The sequence below is a fragment of the Panthera pardus genome, unplaced genomic scaffold (assembly GCF_024362965.1).
Source record: "Panthera pardus isolate Hobbes unplaced genomic scaffold, ASM2436296v1 HiC_scaffold_12, whole genome shotgun sequence".
Lineage (NCBI taxonomy): Eukaryota > Metazoa > Chordata > Mammalia > Carnivora > Felidae > Panthera > Panthera pardus.
The window spans coordinates 10,949,025-10,964,263 of NW_026526677.1; the positions used below are offsets into that span (position 1 = coordinate 10,949,025).

Consider the following 15,239-nt stretch of genomic DNA (forward strand, 5'->3'; position numbering starts at 1 on the left):
AGAATTAATCAATAATCCACCTCTTGAAGTATATAGTGGCTGTTTAGGTTGTCACTTTGTTTTTGCCACCGGATTTTATTAGCTTTATCTGTGAACAAACCCCTTCAACACTGAATGGTGTGGAACAATCACCATTTGATTTCGCTTACAATTCCATGGGTCATGTGGGTGTTCCTACTGGTCTGGTCAAGCTCAGCTCTTACCAGCCAGGTTTTCTCTGCATCTGTGGTCAATTGGTGGGGTGGCCAAAGCTAGATGATTTAGTGTGACCTCGGTCACATAGCTGGCAGTTGACAGACTCTTGGTTCTTCTCTAACTCACAATGTTTTCTAAACTTTTGCAGAATCGTGTGTGCTAATCTCTCATTGACCTAAGCAAACTGCAGAGATGGCCTATATTTAAGGATAAGAAAACAGACTCCGTCTCTTCATGGGAAGATCTGTACTGTCATAATGCAAGGACCTGCATGAAGGGAGGAGAAAAATTTGTATTCATTTATATACTTTCCTTTGTCATCCTCTGGTGTTTCCTTTTTTCCTCTTTCTTTCTTTCTTTCTTTCTTTCTTTCTTTCTTTCTTTCTTTTACAGTTTATTTATTTATTTTGGGGGGGGAGAACATGAACAGGGGAGGGGCAGAGAGAGAGAGAGAGAGAGAGAGAGAGGGAGAGAGAGGGAGAGAGAGAGAGAATCCTAAGCAGGCTCCGCACTGTCAGCGCACAGCCTGATGCAGGGCTCTCTAACTCACAAACTGTGAGATCATGACCTGAGCTGAAATCAAGAGTCAGATGCTTAACTGACTGAGCCACCCAGGTGCCCCTGGTGTTTCCTAATAAGATCAGGTCTCCCTAAATTGAAAATCCTGACGTGACAGCCTCTAGCCACTTTCCAGTTAGAACATACTAAAGTACCAATCCCCTTATAGTTTTTTTCTGAATTTACTTTCTTGCATTCAGTTTTTCAGAACATGGAATCCTAATGGTGATCTTCCTTTATGAAAATCCTTTGATATTGGGTTAGTGTTCTCTCAGTTAAGCAAACTCTATTCCAGTATACTTTGTAATACCATTTCATCCCCATTACTCATGTTGTAGCTTTCCTATAAACCTTTTTCAGTCTTTCCCCCTCTCTCTCTCTCTCTCTCTCTCAGCATGATGATTGGCACAATGTTGTAATAGTCATAAAATGGTAGAAAGATAACCTGAAGTTTTGATTATGCTTTAATTCATGCAAGCGAATTCTGGAGATGCAGTTCTGGAAGTCTCAATCCTTGGAACATAAAAACCTAGAATTAATTCCCAGGCTTTTTATTAACTAGGTATGAGGTCTTGGCTAAGTGATATATTAACTTACATATTCATATTAAGTTACCTATTTATTAAAATATTGCATCTTTTATCTAAAAATGAGAATAAAAATTGTTACCTTGTAGGGCTTTTGTGAGTGAATTATAAAATATCTGGCAGGTAGTGGATGCTAAACAAATTATAATTATAAAAATAGCAGCAGTTAGCATTATTTTTATTATTATTGCTGTTTTAATCATGGTGGCTAAATGCTTTGTTTTACTTGGTGTTTGCAGTATTTCCAAAGTTTATTTTGGCTGGCTCTTTATCAGATAAGTGTTCAACGGATTTTTGTGAGCTTAGCTATAGGAGCTTTAGAAATGTCAGAAGTTATTTTACCTCGTTTCTACATTTCAGGGTGGCCATGGAATGCTGTAGCCCTCCTGATAATAAAGCATCTAGGCCCTTCGATACACGAATGAGATAAATTTGTGCACTGCTTTTCTTTCTTCCTATATCTTTCCATTTCTTTTCATTTTCCAATATGCTAAAACCTACAATTTCCATGAAAAATGCTCTCGTTCTAAAGTGGCTTATGGAATAATGTATAATACCCCTGTATTCCTCAATGTTCCCAAATCAAGCTTCATTTGAAGCCTCTTACTGCTGGCTTTTCCAGGAAAGTTGCAATGATCCAAGCGACCGACCTTCTCTGATTCACAGTTACTGGGGTCAAGTCTCTTCTTCCCTCAGCTTCCCTAATTCCCATGCTGGAAAGTTGCATGAAAGGCCCTCTGTGCTCTCTCTTATCCCTCTCTTCCTGTAGCTGAAGCTCAACTTTGCCTTTAAATTTATTGTCTTTCTCTCTGGTGCAAAATCTTCCCCTTTTTGAAGATGCATATTCATACTCTAGGCAGTGGCAGCTAACTATTGAGACCAGATGTCACCTGCTTAGGTGTTTGCAGATCCTCTGGTTTTCTCTTGCTCTTGCAATTACAGAGATCTTATCCCATGAATGATTGATGAAACCCAGTGCCCCTCCCAGGTATATCTCGGAAGGGGTAATTGGATATGAGGGAAGGGGATTATTTTAACCAGAGACTAAGGGGCAAACAAAATCATTTCCCAGAACATCATATAAGTAAAAACATACAATATATCAGAAACTAAAAATAAAGCCTCTAATCAGAAAGTAAGAAAGATACTGAAATGTAGGGTTTCTTTCCTTTTACTTTATTTTATTTTTTATTTATTTTAGAGAGAGAGCGCAAGCAGGAAAGAGTGGCAGAGGGAGGGAGGGAGGAAGGGGGAGAGAGAGAGAGAGAGAGAGCATGAGAGAGAGTGTGAGAGTGTCCCGAGCAGGCTTCACGCTCAGCATGGAGCCGGATGCGGGGCTCCATCCCAAGACCCTGGGATCATGACCTGAACCTAAAACAAGAGTCAGACGCTCAACAACTGAGCCACCCAGGTGCCCCTGAAATGTAGGGTTTCTGAAACCAGTGATAAAGTAAGTATATCTAACAGAGAAGCTTACAGATGGTGAATACTGTCTGTGTGTTCCAACCTTTCAAAGGTAAACTTTTCTCATATTTCCCTCTATCATGTGAGCAGACGACGAAAAATTACTAGAAATAAGAGGAAATGTGAAATACAGAAACTGAAAGAAAAAAAGGTCAGAGACTGTGTAAGAGAAGAAAACTTGACAAAAAAATCCATTAATATACTCAGAAATGTAGGAAGAAATATTGCATCCATGAAATGGGAAGAGACACTACACAATGGAAATAGAGAACAAATAGATCTCTTGAAAATGAAAATGAAGGACGTCTGGGTGGCTTAGTCGGTTAAGCGACCGATTCTCGGTTTTGGCTCAGGTCATGACCTTACGGGTTCATGGGGTTGAGCCCCATGTTGGGCTCTGCACTGACAATGTGGAGCCTTCTTGGGATTCTCTCTCACCCTCTTTCTCTCTGCTCCTCCTCTGCTAGCATGTGCTTTCTCATGCGCTCTCTTTCTCTCTCTCTCTCTCTCTCTCAAAAAAATAAATAAATAAATAAATAAATAATAAACCTTAAAAAAGAAAAAAAAAAAAGAAAGAAAACAAAATTGATAGCCAAAAAGAAAATATCAGTAAAAGTATTGGGATGTAGTAGAGAAAATTAACCAGAATGTAGGGAAAAAAAGAGCAAGGTAATATAAAAGAGAGAAAATACAATAGTAATAATAACAATAAACTGGCTAATTCAGGACATTCAATAGCAGTTACAGAAAGAGAAAAGAGAAAAAACAGAGGAGAAAATCATTTAAAATTTTGCAATTAAATTCTCAGAATTGATGAAAATAGACCCACATGAATAAATTTCAGTATAGTTGGTACAAACAAAAACATCCTTTAAGATTCCAAGAGGGGAAAAAATTGAGTCACACCTAAAGGACTAGACACCAGAATGGCTTTGGACTTTTCAAACAGTAATAGCAGAATTGAGGAGACAGTGAAGCCTTAAACATTCAGAAGAAAAAGCTGTTCTAATCTATAATTTATAGCCAAGACAACCCATCAAACTTTTGAAGATATCTAAATTAAAACATTTTCAGACATACACATTTTCCAAATGTTACTTTCCATGTGCTTTTCTTCACAGGGCCACTGGAGACATGGAAGGGTATTCGAACTCATCAGCCATTAAGGAAAATGTAAATTAAAGCCACAATAATATATCACTACAAACTCATTAGAACAGTTAAAATAGAAAAGTGATAATACCAAATGCTAGTGTGGATGCAGAGAAATTGGATCTCTCATACGTTGCTGATGGGAATGTAAAAATTGTAAAGTCACTTTGGAAAATAGTTTGGCAGGTTTTGTAACTCAGGAATTGCACTCTTGGACATTTATCCCAGAGAAATGAAACTTCACGTTAACAGAAAAACCTGTACAGGAATGATTCTAACAGCTTTCTTCATGATGCAAAACTACATGAAGCAACCAAATGTCCTTTAGTCGATGAATGCTTAAAATCTGGTAGGAGCATACAATGAATGGAATGCTATAAAAAGCATAGACTACTGATACACACAGCAACATGAATGGGCCTCAAGAGAATTATGCCTAGTGAAAAAAAAAAGCTCTCAAGAGCTTGAATATTGTATAATTTTATTTAGGCAACATTCTTGAAATAGCAAAGCAATGGGAAGGAAAAATAGTGGTTGCCAGGAGACAGAGGTAGGGTTGGTGGTGAGGTGATAATACAAGGAGGAATCAAAAAGGAGTTGTTTTGTGGGTATGAAACAGTTCTGTATCTTGACTGTTGTGATGGTTACGGAAATATATACATAGGATAAAATCGTATGGAGCTAAACACAGCTAAACACATGCATGCACACACAAATGGATGACAAAAGATGTCAGAAACTGAATAATTTTAATTCACTGTAAATGTACCAGTGTCAGTTTCCTGGTTTTGATATCGTGTTACAGATATATAAGATATAACCAATGGGGGAAGGTAGGTGAAGGGATACATCAGATACTTATCTTTGCAGCTTCAAAGAATTTTGAATGAGCCTAAAAATACTTCAAAATGTAAAGTTAAAAAAACTTCACAGACTTTGAAAAGTAAAAAAATATATATTATTGAGGTATGTACCAAAATAAAGTATATGTGGGTATTAATTTTTATTTTTATGTTAGAAAATGATCCAGAACACAGTTCTTAGGAACATTAAAATCAATGTGCTTCCATATCTTGGCTGTTGTAAATAATGCTGTGATATGCGTGTGAGTGCATATATCTTTTCAAATTAGTGTTCTTGTTTTCTTTGGCTAAATAACCAGTAGTGGGATTACTAGAGCATATGGTATTTCCATTTGTATTTTTTTGAGGGACCTCCATACTCTTCCACAGTGGCCGTACCAGTTTACATTCCCACCAACAGGGCACAAGGATTCCTTTTTCTCCACATGCTTGCCAACACTTGTTATTTCTTGTCTTTTTTATTTTAGCCATTCTGATATGTGTAAGATGATACCTTACTGTGTATTTGATTTGCATTTCCCTGGTGATTAGAGATGTTGAGCATCTTCTGCGTCTGTTGTTCATCTGTATGTTTTCTTTGGGAAAATGTCTCTTCAGGTCTTCTGCCCACTTTTAAAAATCAGATTGTTTGGGGCTTTTTGGCGTTGACTTCTATAAATTCTTTACGTATTTCAGATATTAACCCTGTGTCAGATATATCATTTGCAAATATCTTCTCCCCTTCAGCCAGTTGCCTTTCTATTCTGTTGATGGTTTCCTTTGCTGTGCAAAAGCTTTTCACTTTGAGGTAGTCCCAGTAGTTTTTGCTTTATTTTGTTTTGTTTCCATTTCCCTTGCCTTAGGTGATGTATCTAGAAAAATGTTTCTGTGACCAATGTCAGTGAAATTACTACCCGTGTTCTCCTCCAGGATTTTTATGGTTTTAGGTCTCAATTTAGGCATTTAGTCTGTTTTGGGTTTATTTTTGTGTATGGTGTCAGAAAGTGGTTGACTTCATTCTTTTGTATAGTGTCCAGTTTTCCCAACATCATTTGTTGAAGAGACTGTCTTTTCCCCTTTGTATATTCTCACCTCTTTTGTCAAAGATTAATTGGCCACGTAAGTGTGGGTTTATTTCTGGGTTCTGTATTCTGTTCTATTGATCTATGTGTCTGTTTTTTTTTAATGTGAAATTTATTGTCAAATTGGTTTCCATACAACACCCAGTGCTCATCCCAACAGGTGCCCTCCTCAATGCCCATCACCCACCCCCCCCACCCCCCCTCAACCCTCAGTTTGTTCTCAGTTTTTAAGAGTCTCTTATGTGTCTGTTTTTGTGCCAGTACCATACTGTCTGATTACTACAGCTTTGTAGTGTATCTTGAAATTTAGGATTGTGATACCTCCAAGCTTTGTTCTTCTTTCTCATGATTGCTTTGTCTACTCACGGTCTCTTACGGTTCCATACAAATTTTAGTATTATTTGTTCTACTTCTACGAAAGGTGCTGTTGATATTTTGATAGGGATTACATTGAGCCTAGATATGGAAGTGACCTAAGGATCCATAGATAGATAAATGGGTAAAGAAGATATGGTGTATGTGTACACACACACACACACACACACACACACACACACATTATGAAGCCATAAAAAGTGAGATGAGATCTTTCCATTTGCAACAACATGGATGGACCTAGAAGGTCTAATTATGCCAAGTGAAACAAGAGTGAGAAAGACAAATACCATACAATTTCACTCATATATGGAATCTAAAATACAAAAGAAATGTATGAACAAATACGAAGCAGAATCAGACCCATAAATACAGAGAACAAACTGATGGTTGCCAAAAGGAAGAGGGAGAGGGGGATGGGAAATGAGTGAAAGGGAGTGAGAGATACAGGCTTTCAGTTATGGCATGAGTAAGTCATGGGAATAGAAGGCACAGCATAAGGAACATAGTCAGTGATGCTGTAATGGTGTTGTGTGGTGACAGATGTTAGCTGTACTTGTGGGGAGCACAATGTAACATACAGAGAAGTTGAATCACTATGTTGTATGCCTGAAGGTAATGTAACAGTGTGTATCGACTATACTCAAATAAAAAAATTTTAAATCAATAAATGTGTTATACCCATATGTGGCAAAAGGATGCAAAAGTCTACTGTACTTTCTTTTGTTTTATTTTTCATAACAAGGGAGGATAAGCGAGAAATCAGTGAAATTTAAAAAAAGGCTGTGGAAAAAATCCAGGGATAATGGAAAAGAGATTTGGGGATGACAGCTGTGTACCAGCAATAGAAGGTGGGTAGGCTTCTCCAGGAGAAGTTTCTCCAGGAGAAACTCCTTCAAAATGAAAAAATGGATATGATTTGTGATATGAATCAATGTGTTAAGAAATTTAGAAAGCTGGAGAGTTTGAAGGTGAAAAGGAAAGAAACAAGAAAAAGCAAGCAAGCAAGTAAAGAAAAACACCATTCCAGAGGACAAAACACTGCAAGAGAAAGAATAGTTTATTAAGTGGCTCAGTTCTGGTGGCATGTATAAAGAGATTAGAAAACACATGTCTCTATGCCTAAACTATGAGTTTATAGAGAGAATGGAGGATGGGGAACATTTATTTGTGTCATCATGTTGGGGGTTGGAAAGAGGAAAGGGAGTTAAATTCTGATCTCCCACAATGAGGAGATCCGTGCTTCTTCACTTTCTTCACATAAAGGCATTCATATAAAATGGTATTTGTCTGGTGTGTGGCTGAATTAGAGGCGTTTAGAGTTCCACGTGGAGCTACTTGTTACTCAAGATAATGTCGTATGACTAGTTATCTTTAAAATCATGTGAATATAGAACTGTGGTTATTGGAACCCTAGAAAATGACTGCTTTGGTTGCGTGTGTGACAAGTCAAGTTCATGTAGCAAAAGGAAAAATAATGCATCAAGATATATTGAATCATCTTTCTTCTTTCTTTATTGTGCATCAGGGATGTGATCAGAAGAATTGTGGCACCCAAGAAAATTCCATGCCCTAATTCCCAGGACTGTGAATGTGGCAGGATATCACACCCAAAAATAGGTTACCTTGAATGGCAAAAGGAATTTTACTGTGTTTACTTTTAAATAGGGAGATCATCCTAGATTATCTGAGTGGGTGCCATGTAATCCTGGGACCCCTTAGAACTAGAAGCAGGAGAAGTTTGAGAAGGATTTGACAAGTCATGGTTGTGTTGAAGATGGAGAGGGCCACATGAGAAGAAATGGAAGTGGCTTCTAGGAGCAGAGAGAAGCCCCCAGGTGGCATTCAGCCAGGAAGCAGGGTCCTCTGACCTCAGATGTGAGGAGCTGTGTTCTTCCAATAAGAAGTCTTCCAACTTGGAAGAGGACTGCACTCCTCAGGACCACAAACCTGGCCAGTACTCGAATTTTAGCCAAGTGACGCTCTGAGCAAATAATCTAACCAGACTGTTTAGGACTTCTGACACACAGAAACAGAGATAATAAACTTGTGCTGTTTTAAGAAGCTGCGTGTCTGTTAATGTGTCACACATCAATGGCTAATACAAGGGGGAAAGGTAAGGCTGTTAACCATTTTGAACAAGGTTTTTTGTCTTAGCAGTTCTATTACTCTGAGGAGGCTAACCTCTCTGACAAATAATTCCATGCTTTCCTTGGCCTAGTACCATAAAAGTTTTCTTTTTTAGGTCACAAGCCAACTGAATGTTCAGCAATGGATTTAATGTATGCAGTTATTTATGAACTGGGTCAGTTCTCCATACATCTTAGCATCTTCTGGGTCCTGGATTCTCTGCATCTGGCCAGTACAGGAGGGAAGAGAGATTATGAGAAAAATACAGGGGATTTGAGGAGCCAAGCCTAGGAGTGGTGAGCATTGCCTCACCGACATTCCACTGGTGATTACCTTCTCACCCACTCAGATCCCTCTCACCTGCCATCATCCGTAAGTGGGAAATTTAATCTAGCAAATGAAAGTGTACTTGTGAACAGTCAGCTCATTTTTCCCCCAGGGTCTTAGGAACTGTAGGTATAAGGTAATATTTGAAAATCAACTCTTCGGGGCACCTGGGTGGCTTGGTTGGTTGAGCGTCCGACTTCGGCTCAGGTCACGATCTCGCGGTCAGTGAGTTCGAGCCCCACGTCCGGCTCTGTGCTGACAGCTTAGAGCCTGGAGCCTGTTTCAGATTCTGTGTCTCCCTCTCTCTCTGCCCCTCCCCTGTTCATGCTCTGTCTCTCTCTGTCTCAAAAATAAATAAATGTTAAAAAAAAAAAAAAGAAAAAAAAGAAAATCAACTCTTCCCCTGTCAAGTGCCATCTCCCTCTCCCATCCCCCAGCCAAAATTCCAAAGGGAACCAGTGCCCGTCACCAAACTTGCTTGTACCGTGCAAACACCCAACACTGTGCTTCTGTGGATCCATCCCTCCCACGGGCCTGCCTCCCTCCCAGTGCTGCAGGGCCCTCTACCACAGGGGACCTCTGATGACAAAGCGAGCTAACCCGGCCCCTCCTGCCCCTGTGCACCTTGTGGGTCCACCCCGGCTAATATGCCCTTGGCCAGATCCCATGGAAGCAGCACCACAAGCCTGGCATTGTGCAAGTAGCCCAGACAGGGGCCACACCACACCACAGTGAGTCCTGTCCCTGGGAGAGGGGAAGATAAGGTACACACCAGTCTGACTGCGGCCTCGCCCACCAACATAAGTTACTCTGGACAGCACAGGGGAAGTACCCTGCAGTTTGGAGCTACCACAGGGACTACCCAAAATGACGAAATGGAAGAATTCTCCTCAAAAGAAACTCCAGGAAGTAGAGACAGCTAACGAATTGATCAAAACCAATTTAAGCAATATAACGAAACAAGAATTTAGAATAATAGTCATAAAATTTGTTGCTGGGCTTCAAAAAAGCATAGAGGACAGCAGAGAATCTATTGCTACAGAGATCAAGTGACTAAGAAATAGTCATGAGGAACTAAAAAATGCTATAAATGAGGTGCAGAATAAAATGGAGGTGGCCATAGCACGGATTGAAGAGGCAGAGGAGAGAATAGGTGAATTAGAAGATAAAATTATGGAAAAAGGAGAAGCTGAGAAAAAGAGAGATAAAAAAATCCAGGAGTATGAGGGGAGAATTAGAGAAGTAAGTGATGCAATCAAACAGAACAATATCCGTATCATAGGAATTCCAGAAGAAGAAGAGAGAGAGAAAGGAGCTAAAGGTGTACTCGAACAAATCATAGCTGAGAACTTCCCTGATCTGGGGAAGGAAAAAGGCATTGAAATCCAAGAGGCACAGAGAACTCCCTTCAGATGTAACTTGAACCGATCTTCTGCATGACATATCAAAGTGAAAATGGCAAAATACTAGGATAAAGAGAAAATTCTGAAAGCAGCTAGGGATAAACAGGCTCTAACTTATAAAGGTAGATCCATAAGACTAGTGTCAGACCTATCTACTGAAACTTGGCAGGCCAGGAAGGAATGGCAGGAAATCTTCAATGTGATGAGCAGAAAAAAATATGCAGCCAAGAATCCTTTATCCAGCAAGTCTCATTCAGAATAGAAGGAGAGATAAACCTTTTCCAAACACACAAAAACTGAAGGAATTCATCACCACTAAACCAGCCCTACAAGAGATCCTAAGGGGGATTCTGTGAGTGAAATGTTGCAAGGACCACAAAGTAGCAGAGACATCACTACAAGCATGAAACCTACAGACATCACAATGACTAAACCCATATCTTTCAATAACACTGAATGTAAATGGACTAAATGCTCCAACCAAAAGACATAGGGTGTCAGAATGGATAAAAAAAAACAAGACCCATCTAATTGCTGTCTACCAGAGACTCATTTTAGAACTGAGGACACCTTCAGATTGAAAGTGAGGGGATGGAGAACTATCTATCATGCTACTGGAAGTCAAAAGAAAGCTGGTGTATCCATACTTACACCAGACAAACTAGACTTTAAATTAAAGGCTGTAACAAGAGATGAAGAAGGGCATTATATAATAATTACAAGGTCTATCCATCATGACAGCTAACAATTATAAATGTCTCTGCGCCAAATATGGGAGCCCCAAAATATATAAAACAATTAATCACAAACATAAGCAACCTTATTGATAAGAATGTGGTAATTGCAGGGGACTTTCATACCCCACTTACAACAATGGATAGATCATCTAGACACATGGTCAATAAAGATACAAGGGCCCTGAATGATACATTGGATCAGATGGACTTGACAGATATATTTAGAACTCTGCATCCCAAAGCAACAGAATATACTTTCTTCTCGAGTGCACATGGAACATTCTCCAAGATAGATCACATACTGGGTCACAAAACAGCCCTTCATAAGTATACAAGAATTGAGATCATATCATGCATACTTTCGGACCACAATGCAATGAAGCTTGAAATCAACCACAGGAAAAAGTCTGGAAAACCTCCAAAAGCATGGATGTTAAAGAACACCCTACTAAAGAATGAATGGGTCAACGAGGCAATTAGAGAAGAAATTAAAAAATATATGGAAACAAACAAAAATGAAAATACAACAATCCGAACGCTTTGGGATGCAGCGAAGGCAGTCCTGAGAGGAAAATACATTGCAATTGCCTATCTCCAGAAACAAGAAAAATCCCAAATATAAAATCTAACAGCACACCTAAAGGAAATAGAAGCAGAACAGCAAAGACACCCCAAATCCAGCAGAAGAAGAGAAATAATAAACATCAGAGCAGAAATAAACAACATAGAATCTAAAAAAACTGTAGAGCAGATCAATGAAACCAAGAGTTGGTTTTTTGAAAAAATAAAATTGAAAAATCTCTAGCCAGGCTTCTCAAAAAGAAAAGGGAGATGACCCAAATAGATAAAATCATGAATGAAATTGGAATTATTACAACAAATCCCTCAGAAATACAAGCAATTATCAGAGAATACTATGAAAAATTATATGTCAGAAAACTGGACAACCTGGAAGAAATGGACAAATTCCTAAGCACCCACACACTTCCAGAACTCAAGCAGGAAGAAATAGAAAACTTGAACAGATCCATAACCAGCGAAGAAATTGAATCAGTTATCAAAAATCTCCCAACCAGTAAGAGTCCAGGACCAGATGGCTTCCCTGCGGAATTCTACCAGACATTTAAAGCAGAGATAAAACCTATCCTTCTCAAGCTTTTCCAAAAAATAGAAAGGGAAGGAAAACTTCCAGACTCATTCTCTGAAGCCAGCATTACTTTGATTCCCAAACCAGACAGTGACCCAACAAAAAAAAAGAGAACTACAGGCCAATATCCCTGATGAATATGGATGCAAAAATTCCCAACAAGATACTAGCAAATCGAATTCAACAGGATATAAAAAGAATTATTCACCATGATCAAGTGGAATTCATTCCTGGGCTGCAGGGCTGGTTCAACATTCATTCACAAATCAATCAATGTGATACATCGAATTAATAAAAGAAAAGATAAGAACCCTATGATCCTGTCAATCGATGCAGAAAAAGCATTTGACAAAATTCAGCATCCTTTCTTAATAAAACCCCTCAAGAAAGTCAGGATAGAAGGAACATACTTAAACATCATAAAAGCCATTTATGAAGAGCCCACAGCTAATACCATCCTCAATGGGGAAAAACTGAGAGCTTTCCCCCTGAGATCAGGAACACGACAGGGATGTCCACTGTCTCCGCTGTTGTTTAACATAGTGTTGGAAGTGCTAGCATCAGCAATCAGACAAGAAAAGGGAATAAGGAAATCAAAGGCATCAAAATTGGCAAAGATGAAGTCAAGCTTTCACTTTTTGCAGATGACATGATATTCTACATGGAAAACCCGATAGACTCCACCAAAAGTCTGCTAGAACTGATACATGAATTCAGCAAAGTCGCAGGATACAAAATTAATGTACGGAAGTCAGTTGCATTCTTATACACTAATAATGAAGCAACAGAAAGACAAATAAAGAAACTGATACCATTCACAATTGCACCAAGAATCATAAAATACCTAGGAATAAACCTAACCAAAGATGTAAAAGATCTGTATGTTGAAAACTATAGAAAGCTTATGAAGGAAATTGAAGAAGATATAAAGAAATGGAAAAACATTCCGTGCTCATGGATTGGAAGAATAAATATTGTTAAAGTGTTAATACTATCCAAAGCAATCTACACATTCAATGTAATCCCAATCAAAATTGCACCAGCATTCTTCTCAAAGCTAGAACAAACAATTCAAAAATCTGTATGGAACCACAAAAGACCCCGAATAGCCAAAGTAATTTTGAAAAACACCAAAGCAGGAAGCATCACAATCCCAGACTTTAGCCTCTACTACAAAGCTGTAATCATCAACACAGCATGGTATTGGCACAAAAACAGACACACAGACCAATGGAATAGAATAGAAACCCCAGAATTAGACCCACAAAAGTATGGCCAACTAATCTTTGACAAAGCAAGAAAGAATACCCAATGGAAAAAAGACGGTTTCTTTAACAAATGGTGCTGAGAGAACTGGACAGCAACATGCAGAAGAATAAAACTAGACCACTTTCTTACACCATTCACAAAAATAAACTCAAAATGGATGAAGGACCTGAATGTGAGACAGGAACCATCAAAAACCCTAGAGGAGAAAGCAGGAAAAAACCTCTCTGACCTCAGCCGCAGCAATTTCTTACTTGACACATCTCCAAAGACAAGGGAATTAAAAGCAAAAATGAACTATTGGGACCTCATGAAGATAAAAAGCTTCTGCACAGCAAAGGAAACAACAAAACTAAAACGCAACCAACGGAATGGGAAAAGATATTTGCAAATGACATATCGGACAAAGGACTAGTATCCAAAATCTATAAAGAACTCACCAAACTCCACACCCAAAAAACAAATAATCCAGTGAAGAAGTGGGCAGAAAACATGAATAGACACTTCTCTAAAGAAGACATCCAGATGGCCAACAGGCACATGAAAAGATGATCAACGTCACTCCTCATCAGGGAAATACAAATCAAAACCACACTGAGATAATCACCTCACTCCAGTCAGAGTGGCTAAAATGAACAAATCAGGAGACTATAGATGCTAGGGAGGATGTGGAGAAACGGGAACCCTCTTGCACTGTCGGTGGGAATACAAACTGGTGCAGCCATCCTGGAAAACAGTGTGGAGGTTCCTCAAAAAATTAAGAATAGATCTGCCCTATGACCCAGGAATAGCACTGCTAGGAATTTACCCAAGGGATACAAGAGTACCGATGCATAGGGGCACTTGTACCCCAATGTTTATAGCAGCACTTTCAACAATAGCCAAATTATGGAAAGGGCCTAAATGTCCATCAACTGGTGAATGGATAAAGAAATTGTGGTTTATATACACCATGGAATACTACTTGGCAATGGAATACTGCTTGGCAATGGGAAAGAATGAAATATGGCCTTTTGTAGCAACATGGATGAAACTGGAGAGTGTTATGCTAAGTGAAATAAGTCATACAGAGAAAGACAGATACCATATGTTTTCACTCTTACGTGGATCCTGAGAAACTTAACAGAAAACCATGGGGGAGGGGAAGGGGGAAAAAAAGTTAGAGAGGGAGAGAACCAAACCATAAAAGACTCTTAAAAACTGAGAATAAACTGAGGGTTGGTGGGGGGTGGGAGGGAGGGGGGGTGGGTGATGGGTATTGAGGAGGGCACCTGTTGGGATGAGCACTGGGTGTTGTATGGAAACCAATTTGACAATAAATTTCATATTAAAAAGAAAATCAACTCTTCCAATTTTATGAAAACCTAACCTAGGTTAGGTTTGGTAAGGTTTAGGTTTAGTAAGACAGTTAAAAAAAAAAAACAATTAGATTTCCTTTAAGCAAATCATCAGTGCTCTGGCTCCCTATAGCCTTTTCACCTGGTCTTATAAACAGCTCCTTCACACATTTACATTCCTTTATTGGCTCCTAAACACATTTGATTTTGTCAGCTCTAGACTCAAACTCATTGATGGGACAGTACAAGGTACCTCAAAAAGGGGAGCTGAGGGAGAGATTGCCTTTGAAAAGCAGAGAAAAGTGGAATTCTTGCAGATTGGGAAGTTGCTGTGGGCCCCAGGGGGCTTTAGGGGCCTCTGACTTGCTTCCTAGAATCATTCTCAGTGGGACGGAAAAACCTCTCAGAAGATGGTTTTTATCTTTCTTACATTTTTACATTGTAAGTCCAGACCCTAGACACTGTATTTTTGCAATTTTGGAAAAAGATCCTGTATTCCAAGTGTGGTACAGAAGCATCAAATTCACAGGACACTTAGGGTCTAATATGAACCAAAGCAATGAGTTTCTCAGTGGTAAGTGGTGTGGACTAGCCACAGGAATCACCTCTCCAAGGACTTGCACTATTTTAAGACCCC

The 15,239-nt window shown here is 39.1% G+C and overlaps 1 protein-coding gene across 3 annotated transcripts in view; it reads left to right on the forward strand.

Annotated features, from left to right (window-relative positions):
• Positions 1-15,239, forward strand: part of LOC109246511 (membrane-spanning 4-domains subfamily A member 4A-like) — a 168,081-nt gene that overhangs the window by 46,595 nt on the left and 106,247 nt on the right. The window lies entirely within an intron of this gene.